Raw genomic sequence first — 26,801 nt, forward strand, 5'->3', positions numbered from 1 at the left:
CTATTACACGTTGTGGGCAAAGCAGATTATCAAATAGCATATACAGAATGAGTCTATATTAGTACTGTCTGCATCTTTTAATTATCAACAGAAAAAAACTCCACTATTTCATTTTTGAAAACAAATGTCTAAATCTTAAAGTCTCATGTGGGCAGACCCAAGGGTAAATAATCCTTAAAAACAAAACAAAACTGTTGGGCCCCCTTAATTCTAATCCTGATCTTCCCCAGATAATGAAAAGTAAGATAATTGCATTTTTCTCTTCATTCTTTCAGGTTTTGAGATAGAGGTGAGAAGGATGACAAAAACATGACGAGAACGTTTTTGAAGAACCGTCGCCGGACCATGCATTTTTAGCTTCCACACAGTATTAAGGAAGAAAAGATTTTGCTATTGAATGTAAAATAATACCCTTGGAACATCAACAGGGAGAGTCCACCCCTGAAGGGGACAGTTTAAGATTATCTGCAAGTCACGAGGGGTCCGGTGCAGAGGTGCATGTGAGTTCTAAATGCGGAAGGAGTTTTACTCTGAGCTCAGGCCTTATTAAACGTCAGCTGGTCCACACAGGAGAGAAACACTATCATTGCCCAGACTGTGGGAAAAGTTTCAGTAACAGCCCAGACTTTCTTAGTCACCAGTGAACTCGCGCTGGAGAGAAGCCCTGTTAATGCCCTGACTGTGAGTGGCGCTGCAGCCAGAGCTCAGCCCTCGTCACTCATAAGAGACATGCATTGGTGAAAAGCCAGACCCCTGTGGGGAATGTGGCAAGAGCGTCACCCTGAGCTTCAACCTCACCACCCACCAGAGGACACGTGTGGGGGAGATGCTACCAAACTCTCTATATATTATGTTTTTTCATGTGCATATATACCTATGATAAAGTTTAATTTATAAATTAGGCACAGTAAGATATTAACAATAATGGCTAGAAATAAAATAGAAAAATTGTAAGAATACACTGTAATAAAAGTTATGTGAATGTGGTCTCTCTCTCTCTCTCTCTATATATATATGTATATAATATATATATTTTGAGACAGAGTCTCGCTCTGTTGCCTGGGCTAGAGGGCTGTGGTGTCAGCCTAGCTCACAGCAACCTGAAACTCCTGGGCTCTAGCAATCCTCCTGCCTCAGCTTCCCAAATAGCTGGGACTACGGGCATGTGCCACGGCACCCAGCTAATTTTTTTCTATATTTGTAGTTGCCTGGCTAATTTCTTTCTTTTTTTTTTTTTTTTTTTCAGAGAGGCAGGGTCTCATTCTTGCTGAGGCTGGTCTCAAACTCCTGAGCTCAAGCGATCCTCCCACCTTGGCCTCCCAGAGTGCTAGGGTCTCAGAATATCTTGCTGTATGGTACTCGCCTATTTTCACACTGCGGTTGACCTCGGGTAACTGAAACTGCAAAAAGCAAAACCACAAATAAGGAAGGACTACTCTGGGATGCTCAATAAATATTACTTGCCATAAATACTTTTATGTCCTTTTCATTTACTTGTGCCCTGGAAGCGCAGAGGGGACTGGACTAATTAAGTCTGAGAAAAGGTGTGGCTTTATCACTCAGCATAATTTGAATGTCCTGATGTCCTGGTGGGAGTACTGGGAAGAGCAGGACTCTATTGTCCTTGCACAGTGGACTCTATTGTGCTAAATAAATGTGAGTTTTCTCTCTCTTCCATTTCCTTATTTGTCCCAGTATATCAGTGTGAGTACACAGTGTTCATGGCAGTATTTTTATCGATCTAATCATCAGCTCAATATATATACATAAACTTTCAGAGTCTTCCTTGTTTATGTGTTTCCTGGGGGCAAGGCTCATTGTCTTGTTTAATATTTCCTAGAACCTAAATGATCCTCTGTACTTAGTTGCCCCAAGAATTTTGATCAAAACACGAACCAGGCTTTGGGATTAAATTTGGGAAGGGTAGAGGCTGAAAGTAGTTTGAAGGAGAGTTGATATACTTTAATCAGGCAGTTCTTCTTTTGTGTGTGTGTGTGTGTGTAATTTTTAAAAATTTCTGGAATATTTTAAAATAAAAAAATAGAAATTAATGCAACAAGAATATAACAATCATCCTTATAGCCATCAGCCAGATTTAACAAATTTTAAGTTTTTGCTATATTTGTGTCAACCCATTCTTCCCCAGTAGACACTCTTTTGAAGTTAGTGTGTATTCTTCTGTCCATGTTTATGTTCTTTTATCAAATATGTGTCTATTGGAAAATAATATATAGTATTATGTTGTTCTTATATATAATATATATTAATGTATGTTTCAATTTTTTCAATTTGGTTTTTTTCACTCAACATTACTTTTAAAGATTTATCTATGATGGGGCTGGGCGAGGTGGCTCACGCCTGTAATCCTAGCACTCTGGGAGGCTGAGGCAGGAGGATCGCTCAAGGTCAGGAGTTTGAGACCAGCCTGAGCAAGAGTGAGACCCCATCTCTACTAAAAAATAGAAAGAAATTATCTGGACAACTAAAAATATATAGAAAAAATTAGCCAGGCATAGTGGCACATGCCTGTAGTCCCAGCTACTCGGGAGGCTAAGGCAGAAGGATTGCTTGAGCACAGGAGTTTGAGGTTGCTGTGAGCTAGGCTGACGCCGTGGCACTCTAGCCTGGGCAACAGAGTGAGACTCTGTCACCAAAAAAAAAAAAAAAAAAAGATTTATCTATGATGATACACGAATCATTGTAGCTCTTTCATTTTTAACTGTTATATAGAATTTCATTCCCTAGATACACCACAGTTTATTTATTCAATCCCTTACTGATGGACACACAGTGTAGAGACGGAATATAATTTCCACCTACCTTAGTCCCTTAGTTTTTTATGTGATTATTACTAATTCATCTTCATCCTTTCTACACTATTGTCTGAATTTCCTCTCAAATTCAAACACAGCAGACTTTAAAATTTCATCTTGTTGAAGACATTGTTCCTGGAGCCGTCTGAGCTGTTTTCACCTGATCTGGTTACACTGTCATCATCCTGAAATCTCACTTCTCTTTCACAGTGAGGGTTCTCTCTTTGCTCCTCTATAGTTCCAGATGCTCTGTCCTTGTCCCTCGCCTCTGTGCCCACCCAGCCATGCTCCGTGTTCATGCAAGGAGCTGTAAGGGAGGGATTAAAAGGAGCTTCAGAAGACGAAAGACCTAGGTTGAATCTCAGTCTATCACAATTCTGAGCAAATTTATCACCTTCACTGAGCCTCAGTTTCCACATTTATAAGATAGACATAAAACACCTACCTCGCGGGGTTGCTGTGAGGATTAAGTGAAACGCTGTTTCAGTTGTTAGATGAGGGTACCGCAAATATTTTCTCCCAGGCTGTGCCATAACTTTTCAATTTGTTTGTAGTAACTTTCGATGCATAGATATTGTAAGGCTGGTGGCAGGTGCCCCTCCCTTCCCTAATGAAAAAAGAAGAAGCCCCTTCTATCCCTCAATACCCACCCCAAAGCTGAAACAAAGAAATTCCTCACTCCTCACACCGACATCTCCTGGCCGAAGAAACTCCCATCCCCCAGCCCTAAAAACCTATATAAACCCACTCAGACTTCTGGGCGGCACGGCTTCTCTGGGTCCCGTGGTTCCCATGAGGCTCGCCCGGGTCCCTCTCTCGGGGACTTTTTACCCCCACCCAGGAGCGCCCCAATAAAGCCTCTTTACTTATCACTTTCAACTCTGCTCGTCTTTCTTTCTCTGGCACTGGCCACTTCAAAGAAACCTTACAGATATATTTTATTTGTAGTCAGATCTGTCATCCTGCATAATCTGTATTTTATGTGTTCTGTATAGGTAATACTTTCCTACCCCAAGCTCATGAAGATAGTATAATTTCTTTTAAAAGTTTAAAGTTTTGCTTTCACATCAAACTGTTAGTCCACCTGAATTGGTCTGTTGTTATGGCGGGATAAATAGGACTCCATTTTCTCATACGGGTAACAATCGTCCCAAGATCAAATATTGAACAGACTGTCCTTTCCTACTTTGACTTGCAGTGCTGACTGTTGTCACATTAATATTCCCTATGTGGAAGTCTGTTTCTGTGCTCTTTATTTGCTTCATTGGTCTAATACTACACTGTTTTCCTCCCCATAATTTAAAAATAAGTCTTAATATCTTTAAAAATTGCTTTAGTTCTTTTTGACCTTTTTGCTATTTCACAAAATTGATAAACTCTTATATGAATTTACATCATACTTTGTACTTTCTTTTGGAGTTTCTATGTAGACAGTAATATTATATTATCTATGAATGCTAGCAGCTTTGTTTAGTCCTTACCAATTTTTAAACTTTATATTCGTTTTTCTTATCTTATTGTATAATACTAGCTAGGACACCTAGTACCATGTGAAGAGAAGTGGTAATTGTGGGCATCGTTACCTTATTTTTCATTTTAGGGAGATTACATCTACTGTTTCACCATGAAGTTTGATGTTTGCTATAGATTTTTAGAAGATATCCTTTATTGAATTAAGGAAGTTTTTTTTGTTTGTTTGTTTTGAGACAGAGTCTTGCTTTGTTGCCCAGGCTACAATGAGTGCCATGGCGTCAGCCTAGCTCACAGCAACCTCAAACTCCTGGGCTTAAGTGATCCTACTGCTTCAGCCTCCCAAGTAGCTGGGACGACAGGCATGCGCCACCATGCCCGGCTAATTTTTTCTATATATATTTTAGTTGGTCAGATAATTTCTTTCTATTTTTAGTAGAGACGGGGTCTCGCTCTTGCTCAGGCTGGTCTTGAACTCCTGACCTCGAGTGATCCACCCGCCTCGGCCTCCCAGAGTGCTAGGATTACAGGCGTGAGCCACCGCACCCGGCCAAGGAAGTATTTTTAAAACCTTATTTGCTAAGAGTTTTTGTTTGTTTGTTTGTTTTTTGGTACACATGGGATATGCTTTGCCAATGTACCAAGGCTCTTTATATCTCTCTTCATAAGTGAAATCAGTCTATATCTTTTCTTTCTTCAACCTTCTCTCCCTGGCATTATTATCAAATAATACTAGCAATCTTAAATGAACTTGATGGCATTCCATTTTTTTGATTATTTGGAACACTTCATATAAAATTAGGATCATGTATCACTTGAACATTTGGCAGAACTTGTCTTTAAAACTTCTAGAGCTCTCAGACTTTGAAGATTAAAATAAATACCTAACTCTTCAACGCCCAGACATTGACAAATATCTGTAAGTGTCAGGAACACCCAGGAAGACATGACCTCACCAAACCAACTATATAATGTACTGGCGATCAACCCTGGAATGATGGTGATATGTGACCTTTCAGACAAAGAATTCAAAATAGCTGTCCTGAAGAAACTCAATGAAGTTCAAGACAACACAGAGAAGGAAGTCAGAATTTATTAGAGAAATTTAGCAAAGAGATTGAAATAATAAAAAAAATCAAGCAGAAATTCTAGAGCTTAACAATTCAATTGACAAACTGAGAAATGCATCAGAGTCTCTCAATAGCAGAATTGACCAAGGGCACGCCTCTAATCCCGGCTTAGGTGAGGCAAAGTCATAACTTGTAACCAAAATGTTTGTACCTCCATAATATCCTGAAATAAAACAAAATCAATAAACTAATTTACCTATGGTTAAAAAAAAAATTGACCAAGCAGAAGAAAGAATTAGTGAGCTTGAAGACAGACTATTTGTAAACACACAGTCAGAAGAGAAAAAAGAAAAAATAATAATGAAGTACATCTACAAGATCTAACAATAGCCTCAAAAGAGTAAATCTAAGAGTTATTGGCCTTAAAGAGGAGGTAGAGAGACTGGAGTAGCAAGTTCATTTAAAAAAATAATGAGAGAACTTTCGAAATCTAGAGAAAGGTATCAATATTCAGGTACAAGAAGGTCATAGAACACCAAGCAGATTTAACCCAAACAAGGCTACCTCAAAGGATTTAATGATCAAGTTTCCAAAGGTCACAGATACAGAAAAAATCCTCAGGGAAGCAAGAAAGAAGAAATAATAACATACAAAGGAGCTCTGATACGTCTGGCAGCAGACTTCTCAGTGGAAACCTTACAAGCCAAGAAAGAGTGGCATGCCATATTCAAAGTGCTGAAGGAAAAAGCCCTTAACCCTAGAATGTTATAGCCTGCAAAAATATCCTTCAAACATGAAGGAGAAATAAAGACTCTCCCCGACAAATAAAAGATGAGGGATTTCATCAACACCAGACATGTCCTACAAGAAATGCTAAAAGGAGTTCTTTAATCTGAAAGACAAGGATATTAATGAATAATAAGAAATCTTCTGAAGGTATACAACTCACTGGTAACAGTAAGGACACAAATACAGAATATTCTATTGCTGTAATTGCAGTGTATAAACTACTTATATCTTGAGTAGGAAGACTAAAAGACAAACCTATCAAAAATAACAACTTTTTGAGAGACAGTGTAAAAAGATATGGACGGAAACAATAAAAAGTTAAAAAGTGGAGGATGGGATAGAGTTTAAGGGTAGAATTTCTGTTAGATTTCTCTTTGCTTGTTTGTTTGTTTGTAAAACTTCCAGGGATCTTTTTTTGAGGGGGATGGGGGGACAGTTTATAATAGACTATAAATTCTATTTAAAGGTTATAAATCAATGCAGTTTTTAAAACAGTCTTGGTAAATCATATTCTTATATGTGACTGCCCATTTCATCTAAGTTATAATTTTTATAAAATTTTCCTTTTCATCAGTTTGAAAATTACCCAATGTCAAATTTGTTAGCAAAAAGTTATCTGTAGTATTCTCTTATAACTTCAAAACCCTATTGTGTTGGTATTATTTCTTTTTTAGTCCCATTTATTTATTGTTTTTTTCTCCACTGTGATACAGTTTATATAGCACTGAAGCATGAATTGAAAGATTTTTTCCATTAACAGTTTCTGGGTGGACATGGATTTTGAGGGACAGTCTTCAATTCTGTTCCCCTCCTCCCACACAATACACCAGTCTTAATTCACAGCACTCCCCCCCAGTACTACACTGTGTCATTCTCCACAGTCTGCCAGGGGCTCTGCAGAGAACATCTGCGGATGTTCTCCAGGAAGAGCGTGTATGACTTTATTTACTTCTTTTTGCCTAGTTGGACCCTGTGTTAGTCCATTTTGCGTTGCTACCCTGAGGCTGGGTAATTTATCAAGAAAAGAGGTTTATTTGGCTCACAGTCCTGCAGGCTGTACAAGAAGTGTGGCACCAGCATCTGCTTCTGGTGAGGGCTTCAGGGAGCTTCCAACCAAGGCGGAAGGGGAAGGGGGAGCAGGTGTGTCACAAGGTGACAGAGGAAGCGAGAGAGGGAGGAGGGGGTGCCAGGCTCCTTTAATGAGAACTCGCCGGGCACTAAGCCATTCACGAAGGATATTCACCCCCCCCCACACCCAAATACCTCCCACCAGGCCCCACCTCCAGCACTGGGGATAGAATTTCAACATGAGATTTGGAGGAGACAAGTATCCAAACTATATCAGACCCAAATACCTAGGCATGGCCTTTGGTCTCCAAGGATTTGGGATCGAAAGTGAGCCAGATTTGGGAGCCGATCGATCCTTGGAGATATGGGGAGACAGGTGGGAGTGGAGGTTTGATTCAATTTAATAATGCAGCTCATTCTTTGTGTTTCTGGTGCTCAGTGTCTGACACATAGTAGGTGTATAATAAATATTCACCGATAGGCTGAGGGAAATAACATGTGTTTTGTGGCTGCTGAAGAAAACACAAAAAGGCACACAAGGTATGATCCCAGTCCTTGTGGGCTCTCGGCCTAGCTGGGGAGATAATATAACCTCATGAAGTAAAGTACATAGCAGCATAATGAGATCTACAGTCCAGATGTTTGAGTGCTAGAGGGGAAGGGCTGTGGTTCAAAGGAGAGAGATCCCTGGGGTTTGGATGGGAATGTTCAGGGAGGATTTGGGGAAGGGGATAACTTCAGTTGGGCCTAGAAGGACAGGCTGGTTTTTGGAGAGGAGAAGATTGGGGAAGGAGCGTGTAGAATGAACTTGCTGTCCCCCCAAGGGATGGGTGGACTGGGCAGGCAAAGGTGGCAGGTTCTGGTTGGTGATGCAGGGGTGAGGGTGGAGAGGAAAAGTCTGTAGGCAAGAGGCATCTCTAGGAAGCCAAGACCCTGCTCTTGCACACTAAAAAAGAGCAAAAAGGAATCCTTATGTCTCCCATATTCACCTAGACTCCATGTTGGGCCAAGATGCGAGGCCCTGGGCTCAGACACGCAATGATGGGGCTTGTGTCTGCTGTGGGTGTGTGTGGCATCGTCTGTGGTTAATGTTACTGTGGTTTGGGGTTTTCTGTTCCTTTAGGGACTTCTAGTTGTAGGTGACAGAAATTAGGTGTTGTTGAACCATTTCTTTTTTGCTTCATATTATTGTGCAGCAGGAGACAATTTCCTCCAAGCTACGGCTGACTGTAGCATTCTTCATCCTTGATGATTTTCCTTACCCCGCCATATACCCTGACTCTGCTGCTTCCTTCCTGCAAGGGCTGGCCAGTGGAGAATCAGGAAAGGGGGTGATGTTTCTTGTGCACTTGCCAGCTGGGTTCTTTGTCTGTCATTTTTGGGTTCCTGCTTGTGGGCCAGGGGGACTAACGGTGACCTCTCTCCTGGGCCTCTGCCTCCTCCTCCCACCTCCCAGCCTGCCCCTGCCAGACTCCCTCAGGGATTGCTCTCTGGGGAGAAACCCTTCTGGATGTTGGTGAGGGTCTTCTATTTCTGTCCCACCGTGACCTCCTGTGCATGGCAGCCTGGATGTTCCTGGCTGCCCGGGGGCCAGACTTGATGGCGGTGTCCATCCAGCTAAGGGGCAGGCAGGTATGCTCGCCAGCAAAGTGGATGCGACCCTCTGGCTGGGAAAGCTGTTGCGTGTGGTCCACAGGTTGGTAGGGTGTGAACTCAGCAAAGGCGCCGATGGTGAGGGGGTCCCGAGACCATTGCTTGACCACAGAGGAGGGGCACATGCGCTGCAGCTCCTCCTTGGGTATCTGGTGCACAGCCGCCAGGTCACCCAGGACGATATCTACCACCTGGTCGTGCTCCAAGCCCGTGCAGAAGAGGGAGTCGTCGTCCCTGGTGTCAGAGGCCAGCAGGACGCCCTTGCCGCTGGGGAAGCTATGGCTGGGGTAGAGGATGTAGCGCGAGGGCCGGTCGGTGATGGGCTCTCCGCCCCAGATGCCATCCTGTTCCCAGAAGCGCTCACCACAAGCCAAAACCACCTTGGTAGCGCTGGTGTAGTGCACCAAGCGCAGGGCGTCCGTCTTGTCTGGGGACAGGGGCGGCTGGAAGACGATGAGGCGCGTGGCCTTGGCGGAGGCGGAGACCACGACGGAGTCGGCTGTGGGTGCGCAGCACCGAGGCTGCCAGCGCGGTACGACACCCGCACCTCGGGCCTGTCCCTCGCCACCACCTCCACCTTGGACCTCAGACGGATGATGCCAGGCTTCAGGCTGGCGCTGAGGGAGTTGAGGAGTTGGTCAAAGCCACCGGTGATCTCGGAAAAGCTGCAGGGGTGAAGGGGGGCATGTGAGGGTGGGGAGCACCGTGGCCCGCGTGGCCAGCTACCAGAAGTGCTCCTGGCCTGACAAGGCACGGACTAGCTCCCTGCACCGTGTGCCGGACGCCTAATATACATCACCTTCATTAATATACAGCCCTCGGTCAAGGACGGATTCTTGGGTGTTTAATTTGATAGTCTGGAGGACTGATACCCGGAGAGAAGTGACTTTCCCAGGATGACACAGGCAGCCTAGCTCTTGTGGATTCAGCCGCCCTGCAATTCTGCTTCCCAGGAGGAGCACTGCAGGCCACGGTTTGGAGTCTGGCTCCAGCCCTTGCCCAAGCTGTGTGAACCTGGGTAAGCTTCTGAGCCGCTCAGCATCTTCACCTGAGAAGTGGCTTTGAATAAGAGCACCTATCTTAAAGGGGCCACGAGGATTAAATGTGACAATTCTTGGAAAGTGCTTAGTTAGCACAGTGCCTGGCACATACTAAACACTCAGTCAATCCCAGTTCCCTTTCTCTGCTTTGAGTGTCGGAGGAGGAGGGCCCAACTGTCCTGCCCCAGATCAGCCTTACTCTTCACCTCCGGAGAAGATGAGAGCAGCCCACAGGGACTCCCTGAGGGACTTACGGTATCCAGCACCTTCCTTCATCACGTCCCGGATCATACATACTGCTGCTTGGTTCAACTTCCCTTCCTTCAGCAGGTAAGCCTGTGGGGAGGGGTCACCAGAGGTGGAAACGTGGGGTGGAGCGCCCATTATGTAGGAAGGGGCTTCAGCAGGGGCCTCGGCTCCCAGGGAGGTGACGGCTTTGGCAGTAGGAAGACAGCATCTGGGTAGGCAGGGGATAACCCTGGGGGGTAGGCTGAGCCCAGACCCCCAACACCCCAACCCTATCTGGGACTTTGCCTCCCTCACCCTGGTGGAGTAAGAATCCAAAAAGGCATCAGGTGGCTGCAGTTGAACATTTTCAGACTTTGTTTGAGCTGCGGGAGGGCAGGAGAAGGAGCTTTAGATTAGAGGCAAGGCTCCTGGGTGGGCACGAGGAGGGGAGGGGATGGAAGAAGCAGCGGAAGGTGGCTCCAGGAGCTCCTAAGTGCTCCACTTGCCCTAAGGGGCTCACCTTCAGTTAAAGACCTTCCAGAGACTAAAATTCAGGGCAAAGACATTCATGATGACCCAGAAGGATTAATTCATTACCGAGAATTGGGTTATCTAGTGTAACAGGGAATGGCCTGGAAAAAACGGCAAAAATATTTCGTATCTTTAAAACATCCTCCACTCCTTTTTGAGAAGTAAAGCCTGTATCCCTGCCTCAGGCCAGTGGTTAGGAGGGGCAGGGGTAAGTCTTTTGTTTATTTGTGCAACAGGAGATGGCCCAGCCCAGGCCTGGTTAAGGGAAGTTCTGGGCAGTGGTCACTAGATTGTTTTCAGCTGAGACGGGATGATCAGAATCATCAATTGTAATTGAGCAGTAATTGCCTGAAGCTAAGAACCCATCCTTTAAAAGTTCTGCATTTCTGCGAATGTTCAGGAAATTTGGATTTTGAGAGGAGGTCTACCATTTTTCCTCCTTTGCCGGCAAAGTAATAAAACTTCTCTTTCCTCCGCCCCACACCTCTTATCCTCCTTCTGATTGGGCCTCGTGGACAAGTGGCTGAGCTTTCGGTAACATCTAGTGGTTCCCTTTCCTCCTGATGCCACTGCTCATGCAACAAGCTATATGACCACCGAGGGGCAGGAGAAGAGGGCCTGGGCACTGGCATCGGTGGCAACATTCTTAGGGGGTATCATAAGGAAGGCAGCTCAATCACAAGAGCACTGGATAGGAATCAGGTGACCTGGGTGAGTCCACTAATTTGCCAGGTGACCTTGGGCCAGACCCTCTTCCTTCCTGACCCTGGCTGGGGTGGGGCAGGAGGTACCTTGTCAATGGACTGATGGAAGAGATTCACAGCACTCTTGCCCTTCTCTGTGAGGTTCATGGAATAGCCCAGGAGCTCTGGGTTGGCCTTGACCTCCCAGGTACGATAGTGCTGTCCTTTGATGGGACACCAGGTGTTGCCATTGTACTGGATGAACTTGTTCAGCTTCAGGACAAGCTTCCTGACACAGGTGTGGACCAGCCTGGAGCAGAGACAGGTGCAATATGGCCCCCATCCCAGTGGCTCCTTGTTCCTGCTGGCCTCACAGTAGAAACCGTTTCCAGGAAAACCAGTTTTTTCCTGTGCCCAGGAAGCTTCAGACTAACTGCTGCCTCAACTCTAATCCTGTTTCCCACTTGCTTCGGGCATTAGTTCTTTTCCTTCTCTTACACCCTGGGCCTATGGGAGTGGGGAGTTCACCCATCACCGAATTAAGGCTCTTTAGGAAAAACCACCTTATAGAACTCCAAGAGGTAGAAATCTTTTGTTTTAGACAGCATTTGAAATTTCGTTTTCCATTTCTGAGTAAGTTTGAAGGCATATCTAAAGATTCTTAGTTTGGGCTAGTTTAGTTGGTTTTTGTTTTGGGTGGTGTATGGAGGGAAATCTTGGGTTTACTTTACTTTTAAGGCAAAAAAGAATTCATATGTGGAGGCACATGAGATACCAGGCTGGAGATCTTTTCTCCTTTGGAAGCCTCAGACACAGGGGCCTGCTTCTCTCCCCATGTCCTTCCCCCTTGAATGGACTCAACCCCCAGACTCATTCTCCAGACCTATCTCTATTCTACTGACCAGCTTTCAACACCTCGACCCCTCCAGAGCCCTCCATGGGGCTCCTGTCCCTGTCTCAGGCCCCATCCTCCTTCCCCTTGCATGGCCCCTTTGCAACCTCCCCCTCAGACCCATCTCAGGCCCCTTGGCCATTCCCACTGCCCGGTCATGTTCCTCTTCTATCTCAATGTCCCCACCTCCTTCCTCAGGCTTCCTCAGATCTCTCAGTCCCTAAGAGGCACGCTGCTTACCGCTCATCTTGGCCTTGGCCCTGCAGCTCACGCTGAACCCTAGGCAGACCCCTCCCTTTATGAGGAGCCAGCTCCACCCCAGCAGCAACTGGCTTTCGTCCCACCAGTCTGTGCCCAGCCCTATTGGCTGGGCCAAGCAAGGAAGCCCTGCCCTCAAGGCCTGGCTCAGCGGGTGAGGTGATCACAGTGACTGATCCCATCCTCAGCCTCATCTTCTGAATCCCTCCCTTCGTCCTGACCGTCTCCCCTCCCAGGGAACACCCCTTCTCCTAGATCAGACCCTAACACCTGGTGCCAATGGGGAGAAGGGTTGTGGGAGCCAGGTGGGCCATCCCAAACCTGCTAGGATCGCCTCCCAGGAAGGAGTGCAGGTTGGGGCTGAACATCTGGGCTGGTTTAGATATGCAGTGTCCGGGCTGCCAGCACAGGCCAAAGCCCCTGACAGCTGTCCCAGACTATGTCATTGTTCCCACTGCTGTCCTATTGGGGAGTCTTCCGCTCTGCTGGAAGTCTGTCCAGGGTGGGGATTCTGGCCAGGAGCTCCTGTGGGAGAACTGTGCCCTCACTGCCCCTCTCAGGGGGCTCCCTGGCAGGTAGGGCAGTGGTCTCTGGCCCAGCCTGTTTCTCTCTTAATTATTGAGAATGTTTCTCCCTTCTTTTTCTGGGCCCCTGGGGCTTCCTGAGGCACAAGCAAGCTTCTCTGGCCCAGGGATTCCTTGCCCAGAGGAATGGGGCCAGCTGGCTGTGGTGCCAAGACTAGATCCTTATTCTCTGTGTGCAGTGGGGGTGGAGACAGGGTGGCTGGCAAGACTCCTGGTCTTGAACCAGTCCATCACTGGTTAACTCTGGGATCCTGGGCAAGTTACTTACCTTCTCAGTGCTTTAGTTCATTTATAACATGAAGATAGTGATGAATAGCACCTATGTCATAGGGTTGTTGTAAGGATTAAATATGTTACCTATTTTATTTATTTGTCATTTTAAAAATTATTTTAAATTTCAAAATATTAAAGGACTACAAATGTTTTTGTTACATGGATACCTTGTATAAAGCTTAAGTCAGGGCTTTTAGTGTGCCCATCACCCTAATAGTGTTCATTGTACCTGATAGGGTATGTTTTTACCGCTCTCTTCCTCTGCCTTTTCTTGATTTCCAATGACCTTTACATTTCTCTGTGCCCATGTGTGTCCAACGATTAACTCCCAATTATTAGAAAGTACATGTGGTATTTGTTTTTCCATTCTTGAGATACTTCACTTAGGAAACTGGTCTAAGTGAACAGTTCCATTCAAGTTACAAGACATTCTCTCATTCCTTTTTATGGCTGTGTAGTATTCCATGGTATGTGTGTATGTGTGTATATATACACCACATTTTCTTAATCCACTCATGAATTGATGGGCACTTAGGTTGATTCTATATCTTTGTGATTGTGAATTGTGCTCAATAAACATTTGGGTGCAACTGTCTTTTTGATAAAATGACTTCTTTTCCTTTGGGTAGATGCCCAGTAGTGGGATTGCTGGATTGAATGATAGGTCTACATTTATTTCTTTGAGGAATCTCTATATTTTTTTCCATAGAAGTTGTACTAATTTACAGTCCCACCAACAGTGTGTAAGTGCTCCTTTCTCTTTTCATCCATGCCCGCATCTTTTGTTTTTTGACTTCTTAGTAATAGCCATTCTGACAGGGGTAAGGTGATATCACATTGTGGTTTTCATTTGCATTTCCCTGATGATTAGTGATGTTGAGCATTTATTCATATGTTTGTTGGTCATTTGTCTGTTTTCTTTTGAAAAATTTCTGTTCATGTCTTTTGCTCACTTTTTAATGGGGTTGTTTGTTTTTTTGTAGCCCATTTGTTTGAGTTCTTTGTAGATTCTGGATATTAGCCCTTTATCGGATGTACAGTTTGTGAATGTTTTCTCTCATTCTGTAGGTTGTCTGTTCAGTCTTGATTATTTCCTTCGCTGTTCAGAGCTTTTTAAATTTAATTAAGTCCCATTTATTTGTTTTTGTTGTTATTGTATTTGCCTTTGGGGTCTTAGTCATAAATTCTTTGCCTAGGCTGATGTCTCAAAGAGTTTTTCCTACATTTTATTCTAGAATTTTTATGGTTTTATGTCTTACATTTAAGTCTTTTATCCATCTTGAATTAATTTTTATATATGGCGAGAGATATGGGTCCTGTTTTCATTCTTCTGTGAGTGGCTATCCAGTTTTCCCAGCATCATTTATTGAATAGGGCTTCCTTTCCCTAGTATATGTTGTTTTCTGCTTTGTTGAAGATCAGTTGATTATAGGTGGATAGTTTTATATCTGGGTTATCTATTTGTTGCATTGGTCTATGTCTCTAATTTTATACCAGTACCATGCTATTTTGGTTACTATAGCCTTATAGTATAATTTGAAGTCTGGTAATGTGATGCCTCCAGATTTGTTCTTTTTGCTTAAGATTGATTTGGCTATTAGGGCTCCTTTTTGGGTTCCAAATGAAGCATAGAATTAATTTTTCTAGATCTTTGAAATATGACATTGGTATTTTGATGGGGATTGAGTTGAATTTGTAAATCACTTTGGGCAGTGTGGACATTTTAACAATGTTGATTCTACCAATCCATGAGCATGAGATGTTTTTCTATTTGTTTTTGTCATCTGCAGTTTCTTTAATCAGTGTTTCATAGTTCTCCTTGTAGAGATCATTCAACTCCTTGCTTAAGTATGTTCCTAAGTATTTTATTTTCTTTGTAGCTATTGTGAATGGTAGTGAGTCTTTTATTTGACTCTCAGCTTGACTCTTATTATATAGAAATGCTACTGATTTATGTACATTGATTTTGTAACCTGAGACTATTTATCAATTCTAGGGATCTTTTGGTGGAGTCTTTGGGATTTTCTAGATACAAGATTATATTGTCAGCAAAAAGTGATAGTTTGACCTCCTCTTTCTCGATTTGGATACCCTTTATTTCTTTTTCTTGCCTGACTGTTCTGGCTAGGACTTCCAGTACTATGTTGAGTAGAAGTGGTGACAGTGGGTCCCCTTGTCTTGTTCTAGTTCTTAGGCAGAATGCTTTCAGTATGATGTTGACTGTGGCTTTGTCATATATGATTTTTATAATTTTGAGGTATGTTCCTTCTATGCCCAGTTGTTGAGGGTTTTTATCATGAAAGGGTGCTAGATTTTATCAAATGCTTTTTCTGCATCTACTGAGTTGATCATATGGTATTTGGTTTTGCTTCTGGTTATGTGGTGAGTCACATGATTTGTGTATGTTGAACCATCCTTGCATCCCTGGGATGAAACCCACTTGATCATGGTGAATTATTTTTTTGATGTGTTGTTGAATTTTGTTTGCTTGTATTTTATTGAGGATTTTTACATCTATATTCATAAGGGATATTGGTCTATAGTTTCCTTTTATTTTTGTTGTGTACTTTCATGGCTTTGGGATCACGATGATACTGGCTCCAAAGAATGAGTTAGGGAGGATTCCTTCCTTCTCAAAGTCATGGAATAATTTCTGTAGGATAGGTACCAGTTCTTCTTTGTAGGTCTGGTGAAATTCAGCTGTGAATCCCCTCTGGTCTGGAGCTTTTTTTTTGGGAGGTTTTTTTTATTACTTCTTCAGTTTTACTGCTCATTCTTGGTCTGTTCAGGATTTCTATTTCTTCCTGATTGAGTCTTGAGAGGTCATGTGTTTCCAGGAATATATCCATTTCCTCTACATTTTTTAGTTTATGCATGTAGAAATTTTTATAGTATTTATGGATGATATTTTGTATTTCGGTGATATCATTTGTAATATCTACTTTTTCATTTGTGATTGAGCTTATTTGAGTCCTTTCTGTTCTATTCTGGTTAATCTAGCTAGAGGTCTATCAATTTTGTTTATCTTTCAAAGAACCAACTTTTTGTTTCGTTGATCCTTTGTATCACTTTTTATTTTCCATTTTGTTTAGTTCTGCTCTGAGCTTTGTTATTTTTTTTCTTCTGCTGGCTTTGGGTTTGGCTTGCTCTTCCTTTTCTAGTTCCTTGAGATGTGACATTAGGTTGTTAATTTGTGACCTTTCTGTCTCTTTGATGTAGGCATTTAAGGCTATGAATTTTCCCCTTAGCACTGTGTTTTCTGTATTCCATAGATTTCAATAGCTTGTGTCCCCTTTGTTGTTCAGTTTGAGGAATCTTTTGATTTCCATCTTAATTTCAATATTGACCCAAGGATCATTCAGCAGTAGGTTATTTAGTTTCCATGACTTTGTGTAGATTTGAGTTTTTCTCTTATAATTGATTTCTAGTTTTGTTCTACTATGGTCTAAGAAGATACATGGTATGATTTCAATTTTTTTGAATTTGTTGAGACATGTTTTTTGGCCTAAGATATGATCACTCTTGGAGAATGTCCCGTGTGCTGATGAGGAGAATGTATATTCAGTACTTCTGGGGTAGAATGTTCTGTGAATGTCTGTTACGTTCATTTGTTCTAGAGTCCCATTTAAGTCTGTGTTTCTTTATTGATTTTCTGCTTTGAACATCTGTATAGCTCTGTCACTGAGGTGTTGAAGTCCCTGGAAATTATGATGCTACTTTTTATCTCTTTGGTTTGATCTAATAGGATTTGCTTTATGAATCTGGGAGCTCCTGTGTTAGGTGAATATATATTTAGGATTATTATGTCTTCTTGTTGAATTACTCCCTTTACCATCATATAATGACCATATTTGACTTTTTTTTTTACTATTGTTGATTTAAAGTCAATTTTATCTTATATGAGAATTGCTACACCTGCTCTCTTTTGATTTCCTTTTGTGTGGAAAATTTTTTCCTATCCTTTCATCTTGAGTCTGTGTGAGTCCTTGTGGGTTAGATGTGTTTCCTAGAGACAGCAGATTCTTGGGTTTTTTTTTTCCCCCATCCATTCAGTCAGTCTACTGCATCTCTCTTTGCTAGAGGAAAATGTATTTCTTTAGTCCTCAGGCTACTTATTTTATAAACCAAATATTGATATGCATAGTCTGACACACGGCTGAATATTTGGAAGTGAACTGTCTAGATAATCCTTGAGTATAGTTCTGTATTTTCTATTTCTTCATAGAATATAACCAAATAATGGTCTTTGGAGCCTTAGAAATAGTTGAGTTATATATAATTCTCATATGGCAACTGTTTTGCTATCTCTGTTCATACTCAAACCATGCCCATTTTTATGTACACAATCATATGCATGAATATTGATAATGTTATTTTTTTCTTTCCAATCTTTGTTTTTATTTCTTCTTGTTGCCTTTTTGCACTGGCTGGGATCTCCAGTATGATGTGGATAGGAGCAGTGATAGTAGTGGGTATTTGCCTTGTTCTTTGTTCAGTTTTTGTACCAGCTCTGTTGAGATACGGCTGACAGATACACACACACACACACACACACACACACACATATTTATTCAAGGTTTGAAATGTGATGATTTGACATTAATGTTTATACATACTGGGCAATGATTACCATAATCAAATTAATTAACACATCTATCACAACCTGTACTTTGAGAGGGGACCTTAAAATCAGCTCTGTCATCAAATTTCATGTAAACAATACAGTATTATGAACTATAGTCACCATGCCGTATATTAGATCCCCAAAACTTATTCCTCTGATGACTGAAAGTTTGTCCCCTTTGACCAGCATTTCCCCATTACCTCACCCATACCCCAGCCCCTGGAAACCACTGTTCTAGTTTCTGCTTCTAAGAGTTTTACATTTTTAGATTCCACATATCAGTGAGATCATATAGTATTTGTCTTTCTGGCTTATTTCGCTAAACATAATGTCCTATACGTTCATCCATGTTGTTGCAAATTGCAGGATTTCCTTCTTTTTTATGATTGGATAATGTTTGTGTGTGTGTGTATGTGTGTGTGTGACATTTTCTTTATCTATTTATCTGTCAGCAGATGCTTAGGTTGCTTCATACCTTGGCTATTGTGAATAATGCTGCAGAACATGAGGTACTTGTTCTTTATCTCAAAGGGGTCAATCTCAACATTTCCTCACTAGGTGTGATGTTTACTGTAGCTATGTTGTAGATATTCATTATCATATTAAGAAAATGGGGATGGGGAGCATGGGTAATATACATAACCTGAACTTTTGTACCCCCATAAGAAGCTGAAATAAAAAAAAAAAATAGAACCACAGCCTTGTAGTATAGTTTGAAGTCTGGCAAATTAATACCTCCCATTTTGTTTTTATTGCTTAAAATTGCTTTTGCTATACGGGGTCTTCTCTGATTCCATACAAAGTGTATAATTATTTTCTCTATATCTGTGAAAACTGATGTTGGTAATTTAATAGGGATTGCATTGAATCTGTAGATCACTTTGGGTAGTATAGACATTTTAACAATGTTGATTCTTCCGATCCAAGAGCATGGTATGGTTTTCCACCTATTTACAAGTTCTGCTATTTCCTTCCTCAGTGTTTCATAGTTTTCCCTATAGAGGTCCTTTACCTCTTTAGTTAAATATATTCCTAGATATTTTATTTTTTTTGTTGCTATTTTGAAGGGTATTGAGTCTTTAATTTGGTTCTCCGATTGACTGTTATTGGCATATATGAATGCCTCTGATTTGTGTGTATTGATTTTGTAACCTGAGACTTTGCTGTATTCGTTAATCAATTCCAGGAGTCTCTTGGTTGAATCCTTGGGGTTTTCCAGATATAACAATACTATAAGGTTGTGGTTCTTAAAACTGCCTGGTATTGGCACAAGTGCAGGGACACAGACCAGTGGAACAGAACAGAAAATCCAAATATAAAACCATCCTTATATAGACACCTAATCTTTGACAAAGCAGACAAAAACATACTCTGGGGACAAGAATCCCTATTCAATAAATGGTGCTGGGAAAATTGGATAGCCACATGTAGAAGACTGAAACAGGACCCACAGCTTTCACCTCTCACAAAAATCAAATCACGGTAGATAACAGACTTAAACCTTAGGTGTGAAACGATTAGAATTCTAGAAGAAAATGTAGGAAAGACTCTTATGGACATTGGCCTAGGCAAAGAATTTATGAAGAAGACCCCTAAGGCAACCACAGCAACAACAAAAATAAATGAATGGGACCTGATTAAATTAAAAAGCTTCTGCACAGCCAAAGAAACAGTCACAAGAATAAACAGACCACCTACAGAATGGGAAAAAATTTTCGCATACTACACATCAGATAAAGGACTGATAACAAGAATCTATTTAGAACTCAGGAAAATCAGCAAGAAAAAATCAAACAACCCTATCAAGAAGTGGGCAAACGACATGAATAGAAATTTTTTCAAAAGAAGATATAAGAATGGCTAAGAAACATATGAAAAAATGCTCAACATCCCTAATCATCAGAGAAATGCAAATCAAAACCACAATGAGATATCACTTAACCCCAGTGAGAATGGCCTTTATCAAAAAGTCCCAAAACAACGCATGTTGGCATGGATGTGGAGAGACTGGAACACTCATACACTGCTGGTGGGACTGCAAACTAGTGCAACCCCTGTGGAAAGCTTTATGGAGATACCTTAAACAGATTCAAATAGACCTATCATTCAATCCAGCAATCCCATTATTGGGCATCTACCCAAAAGAACATAAGTCATTCTATGACAAAGACACCTGTACCCGAATGTTTATAGCAGCACAATTCACAATCGCAAAGATGTGGAAACAACCCAAATGACCATCAATTCATGATTGGATTAGTAAATTATGGTATATGTATACCATGGAGTATTACTCAGCTATAAGAAATAACAGTGATACGACATCTTTGGTTCTCCTGGAGAGAGTTGGAACCCATTATATTAAGTGAAGTATCCCAAGAATGGAAAAACAAGCATCACATGTACTCACCAGAAAATTAGTTTCCCTGATCATCACCTAAATTCACATCTGGGAATGATACCAATCGAATATCAGATTGAGGTGGGGGGTGGGGGGAGGGGATGGGTGTATGCCTACATGAAGAGTGCGTTGCGCACCGTCTGGGGAATGGTCACGCTTGAAGGTGCTGACTTGGGGAGGGGGGGATGTGAGGAGGGGATGGGTATATACCTACATGATGAGTGCAATGAGCACTGTCTGGGGAATGGACACGCCTGGAGCTTTGACTTGGGGGGCCAGGCGGTACATGGGCAACGTATGTAACCTGAACTTTTGTACCCCTCATAATAAGTTGAAATAAAAAATAAATAAATAAATAAATAAAATTAAAAAAAGAAAATTCCTTTCTGATTCTACTTTGCTAAGATTTATAACATTGTAAATGATGTTGAGTTTTAAATACATTTTCTACACTTTTAAGATGCTTTGATTTTTTTTCCTTTATTCTGTTAATGTGGTAAAATACATTGATTTTCTAGTGTTAAACTATATTTATTAATGCATTCCTGAATAAACACAACTTGGTTATATTTTTTAATAAATATTGCTGTATTTGGTTTATTAATATCCTGTTTAGGGGGTTGTTGCATCGATGTTAATCTATAATTTATCTTTCTCATTATATCCTTAAGTTTTAGTATTAGTAACATTCAAACCATATAAAATTAATTGGGAAGTGTTTCATCTTTTATCCTTTTCTGGAAGAGTTTATATAAGATTAATATATATCTTCCTTAAATATTGGGTAGAATTCACTAATGAAGACATTTATACTTGGAGTTTTCTTTGTGCAAAAATTATTAAATTATAGATTTGATTTATTTTATAATTATAGGGTCATTCACATTTGAAATTTCCTTTTGTGTCAGTTTTTGTATATTTTTAAGGAATTTGTCCATTTCACCAAAATTTTCAAATTTATACCTTTTTAATTTATATAGCGATGTCTTCTTCTCCTTTTTAATAGAGGTCCTTTTAAAATCACTTTGTTTTTTGCCTTCCCTATTTTTCCTTCATTACTCTCCCAAGAAGTTCACCAATTAGTCTTTTGGCTTTGTTCATCCTTTTTATTGTATGTTTGTTTTTTAGTTTATGAAATTCAGCAAAGTCTTAGGTTATAAAATCAATGTACAGAAATCAGTAGCATTCATATACGCCAACAACAGTCAAACTGAAAACCAAATCAAAGACTCAATACCTTTCACAATAGCAACAAAGAAAATAAAGTACCTAGGAATATATTTAACTAAGGAGGTAAAAGACCTCTACAAGGTGAACTACAAAACACTGAGGAAGGAAATAGCAGAGGACGCAAACAGATGGAAAACCATACCATGTTCATGGGTTGGCAGAATCAACGTTGTTAAAATGTCTATACTACCCAAAGTGATCTACAGATTCAATGCAATCTCGATTAAAATACCGACATCACTTTTCACAGATACAGAAAAAAATAATTCTACACTTCGTATGGAAACAGAGAAGACCTCATATAGCAAAAGCAATCTTAAGCAAAAAGAACAAATTGAGAGGGATCAATTTATCAGACTTCAAGCTATACTATAAGGCTACAGTAATTAAAATAGCATGGTACTGGCACAAGAACAGAGACATAGACCAATGAAACAGAACTGAGAACCCAGATATAAAACCATCCCCATATAGCCATCTAATCTTTGACAAAGCAGACAAAAACATACACTGGGGAAAAGAATCCTTATTCAATAAATGGTGCTGGGAAAACTGGATAGCCACATGTAGAAGACTGAAACAGGATCCACACCTTTCAACTCTCACAAAAATCAATCCACGCTGCATAACAGACTTAAACCTAAGGCATGAAACTGTAAGAATTTTAGAAGAAAATATTGGAAAAACTCTTATAGACATTGGGCTAGGCAAAGAATTTATGAAAAGACTCCAAAGGCAATCACAGCAACAAGAAAAATAAATAAATGGGAACAGATTAAATTAAAAAGCTTCTGCACAGCCAAGGAAACTATCATGAGAGCAAACAGACAACCTACAGAATGGGAGAAAATATTTGCATGTTACACATCTGATAAAGGGCTGATAACTAGAATCTATATAGAACTCAGAAAAATCATCAAGAAAAAAATCAAACAACCCTATCAAAAAGTGGGCAAAGGACATGAACAGAAACTTTTCAGAAAGAAGATAGACTAATGGCTAACAAACAAATGAAAAAATGCTCAACATCTCTAATCATCAGGGAAATGCAAATCAAAACCACAATGACATATCACTTATCTCCAGTGAGAATGGCCTTTATCAAAAAGTCCCAAAACAATGTTGGCATGGTTGTGGAGAGATAGGAACACTCATACACTGCTGGTGGGACTGCAAACTAGTACAACTTCTGTGGAAAGCAATATGGAGAGACCTCCAAGAGATACAAGTAAACCTACCATTCAATCCAGCAATGCCATTACTGGGCATCTACCCAAAAGAACAAAAGACATTCTATAATAAAGACATCTGCACTAGAATGTTTATAGCAGCACAATTCACAATTGCAAAGATGTGGAAATAACCCAAGTGCCCATCAATACATGAGTGGATTAATAAAGTGTGGTATATGTATACCATGGAGTTCTACTCAGCCACAGAAAACAATGGTGATATAGCACCTCTTGTATTTTTCTGGATAGAGCTGGAACCCATTCTACTAAGTGAAGTGTCCCAAGAATGGAAAAACAAGCACCACATGTACTCACCATCAAATTGGTTTTAACTGATCAACACTTAAGTGCACATATAGTAATAACATTCATTGGGTGGCGGACAGATGGGAGGGGGTGAGGGGATGGGTGTATACACATGTTATGGGTGCAGTGTGCACCGTCTGGGGAATGGACACGCTTGAAGCTCTGACTGGGGTGGGGCAAGGGCAATATACGTAAGCTAAACATTTGTACCCCCATAATATGTTGAAATAAAAAAAATTTAAAAAATGAATTTCTAATTTTTATTCTTTACTTTCCATGAATTTATATTTTATTCCTTTTCTGATTTCTTGAGATGAATATTTCATGAAATTTTCAATCATTATTTTTAAATAGCTATATTTAAAACCATGAATTTTCCTTTAAGCACCACTTTAGCTTTGTATCTCACAACTTTTGGGTTATAGAATTTTCATTATCATAGAATTCACCATACATTCATTTTTGTCTGTGGTTTTTCTTCTTTGACCAATGGGTAATTTACAAATGTCTTCTTTTTCTATTATGTATTTCTTAATTTTCAAACACATAAGGATTTGCTAGTTTTCTTTTTAAAAAATCAATTTCTGTTCTTGGGATACTTCGCTTAATAGAATGGGTTCCAACTCTCTCCAGGAGAACCAAAGAGATGCCATATCACCATTATTTCTAATAGCTGAGTAATATTCCTTGGTATACATATATCACATTTTGCTAATCCATTCATGAATTGATGGGCATTTGGGTTGTTTCCACATCTTTGCGATTGTGAATTGTGCTGCTATAAACATTCGGGTGCAGGTGTCTTTTTTGGTTTCCCTGAGTGCACATTTGGGATTAACACCAATTGGGTATCGGACAGAGGTGGGGGCTGGGGGGAAGGGATGGGTGTATACCTACTTGATGAGTGTGATGCGCACTGCCTGGGGAATGGACACGCTTGAAGTTCTGACTGGGGGGCATGGGGGTGGGGGGGGATGGATGCATACCTACATGATGAGTGCGATGTGCACTGTCTAGGGAATGGACATACTTGAAGCTCAGACTTGGGGGGATGGGGAGGCATGGACAATATATATAACCTGAACTTTTGTACCCCCATAATAAGCTGAAAAAAAAATTAAATTAAATTTAAAAAAAAGAAAAAAAAATGAAGTAATATAAGGAGAAGAAAGTTCTCCTTATAAAATAAATGAACGAACTTTGTATATAACAAGTACATTTGAGTAATTAAAATTACTATTTATCAAAAAAATAAATAAAATCAATTTCTGGACTAATTGTGTTATGGTAAAAGAAAATACTCCAAATGTTTTCAGCCCTTAGACATTTGGGACTTGCTTTCTGGCTCTGTATTTGATCAGTTTTACAAGAATTCTGAGAAAGAATGTGTATTCTGCAGTTTTAGGAAGGCAATGTCTATCTATGTTCCATTAGACAGGGTTGTCAATTGTTCTTTTTAAACATTTTGTATATTCATTGAATTTTTTGGTCTGCTTTTTGTATCAGTTACTAAGAGAAATTTGTTGAGATCTCCCGTTATGGTTGTGGATTTATCTATTTCTCCCTGTAGTTATGACAGTTTCTGCTTTATATATTTTTGCAGCCATGTTTTGATGTATTACAATAGAACTACTGTATCTTCTTGGTAAATTGAAACTTTTGTCACTATGAAACGTCCCTCTTCACCTCTAGTAATGCTTTTTTCCTTAAAGTATATTCTATTTTATATCATCAAAGACAATCCAGCTTTCTTTGGTCAGGTTTGCATGGTGATTCTTTCCCATTCTTTGATATTCAACCTTTCTGTGTTCTTGTGTTTTAGATATATTTTATATGCAATACATTTAGTTGGGTTTTATGGTGACATATTTATTAAGATACAATTCACATATCAAACAATCCATTTAAAGTAAACAATTCAATGGTTTTTCATATATTCACAGAGTTGTGAAATCATCACTAAAATGGTGGAATACGCATAAGGTAGACATTCTCATTCAAAAAGGGAGAAATTGGAAGAAATAAAGGGGTCACAGGTGCCAAGTGAGGTTGAAATGAAACACGGCAGATTCCATTAGGTTTCAAGGCCTGGGAATAAACTTCTGTAGTTTCTATGCCAACTTGACCCACAGCTCCATCCCCCTGGAGCCATGGCTCTGCCCTCTAGGTCTGAAGCTCCGCCTTCTGTCTCTGCCTCTGGCGCTGTCCTCAGAGTCATCCTTTCATTATCTTTAAGGGTAGCACACGTTTGCAGCCGAGCATCTCTAGCAGCCCATTTTCTGATTGCAGATGTCCAACAGCCTTCCCTTCTTTTGTCCTGTCTGTTTCTTTCGGTCATGCTGGCAGCGTTTCTGCTGATACAACATTCTCAAAAATCTTGTGGTTCTTCTGTGTACGTCATGGGGCAGGGGAGCCCATGCCCTTAGGCGAGAGGGTACTCCACAAATCTCTCCTAGATAATTCTATATCTATTCTTGGTGTCTGCCGAGATGGTTGATTTTTATCTATGAGTCACACACTTAATCACTTTAGCAAAAGATTGTCCAGTCACAAACTTCTCTCCAGAGCATGATTTTCCCCCAAATTAATTTTCTGATTTTAGCATTCTTTGCAATCAGGAAAATCATCAAGTACTGGTTCCTTTTGGCTTAACGGTTGCTTCTTCAGTTTATCTTTTTTTTTTCTTTTGTTGCTTGTGCTTTTGGTGTTATATTTAAGAATATATTGCCAAATTCAATGTGATGAAAACTTACCCCTATGTTCTCTTCTTGGAGTTTTATCGTCTTAATTCATATATTTCGGTCATCGGTCCATTTTGAGTTAATTTTTGTATATAGTGTGAGGTATGGATCTAACTTATTCTTTTGTGTGTGGCTATCCAGTTGTCCCAGCACCATTTGTTGAAGAGACATTTGTTTTTCCATTGAATAGTCTTGGCACCTATATCGAAAAGTCAATTGGCTGTAGATGTATGCATTTAATTCTGAACTCTCAGTTCTATTCCACTGGTCTGTATGTCTATCCTTATGCCCACAACACTCTGTTTTAATTATTGTAGTTTTGTAGTAAAATTTGAAATTAGGAAGTGTGAGGTCTCCTACTTTGTTCTTTTTCAAGATGGTCTCAGCTATACAGAGCCCCTTAAAATTTCATATGAATCTGATGATCAGCTCAGATTCTTTTTATTTTTTATTTTTTGCATTTCTGCAAAAAAGGCAGCAATTTTGATAGGGGTTGCATTGAATCCGTAGATCACTTTGGGTTGTATTGTCATCTTAACAGCATTAAGTCCTCCAGTCATGAACATGAAATGTCTTTCTATTTATTTAGCTCTTCTTTAATTTCTTTCAGCAATGTTTTATAGATTTCAGTGTACAAGTCTTTCATCTCCTTGGTCAAATTTACTTCTAGGTATTTTATCTTCTTGGGTACTGTAATCAATGGTATTGACTTCTTAATTTCCCTTTTGGATTTTTTATTGTACTGTATGGAAATACAACTGATTTTTTTGTGTGTGTTAGTTTTGCATCCTACAACTTTGCTGAATTCATCTGTTAGTTCCAATAGTTTTTTTTGTTTGTTTTTGGGGGATTCTCCAGGGCTTTCTATCTGTAAGAACATGTCATCTGAAAATAGAAATAGCTTTATCTCTATTT

At 40.4% G+C, this 26,801-nt stretch overlaps 1 protein-coding gene across 1 annotated transcript in view; it reads left to right on the top strand.

Annotated features, from left to right (window-relative positions):
* C8H1orf50 (chromosome 8 C1orf50 homolog) overlaps positions 1-25,704 on the top strand; it is a 257,892-nt gene extending 232,188 nt beyond the window's left edge. Inside the window, exon 6 of the transcript XR_011234501.1 lies at positions 25,693-25,704. The gene's annotated coding sequence lies outside the window, so the exon portion shown is untranslated. The remainder of the gene's footprint in view (positions 1-25,692) is intronic.
* The last annotated feature ends 1,097 nt before the right edge of the window (positions 25,705-26,801 follow it).

The sequence above is a fragment of the Eulemur rufifrons genome, chromosome 8 (assembly GCF_041146395.1).
Source record: "Eulemur rufifrons isolate Redbay chromosome 8, OSU_ERuf_1, whole genome shotgun sequence".
Lineage (NCBI taxonomy): Eukaryota > Metazoa > Chordata > Mammalia > Primates > Lemuridae > Eulemur > Eulemur rufifrons.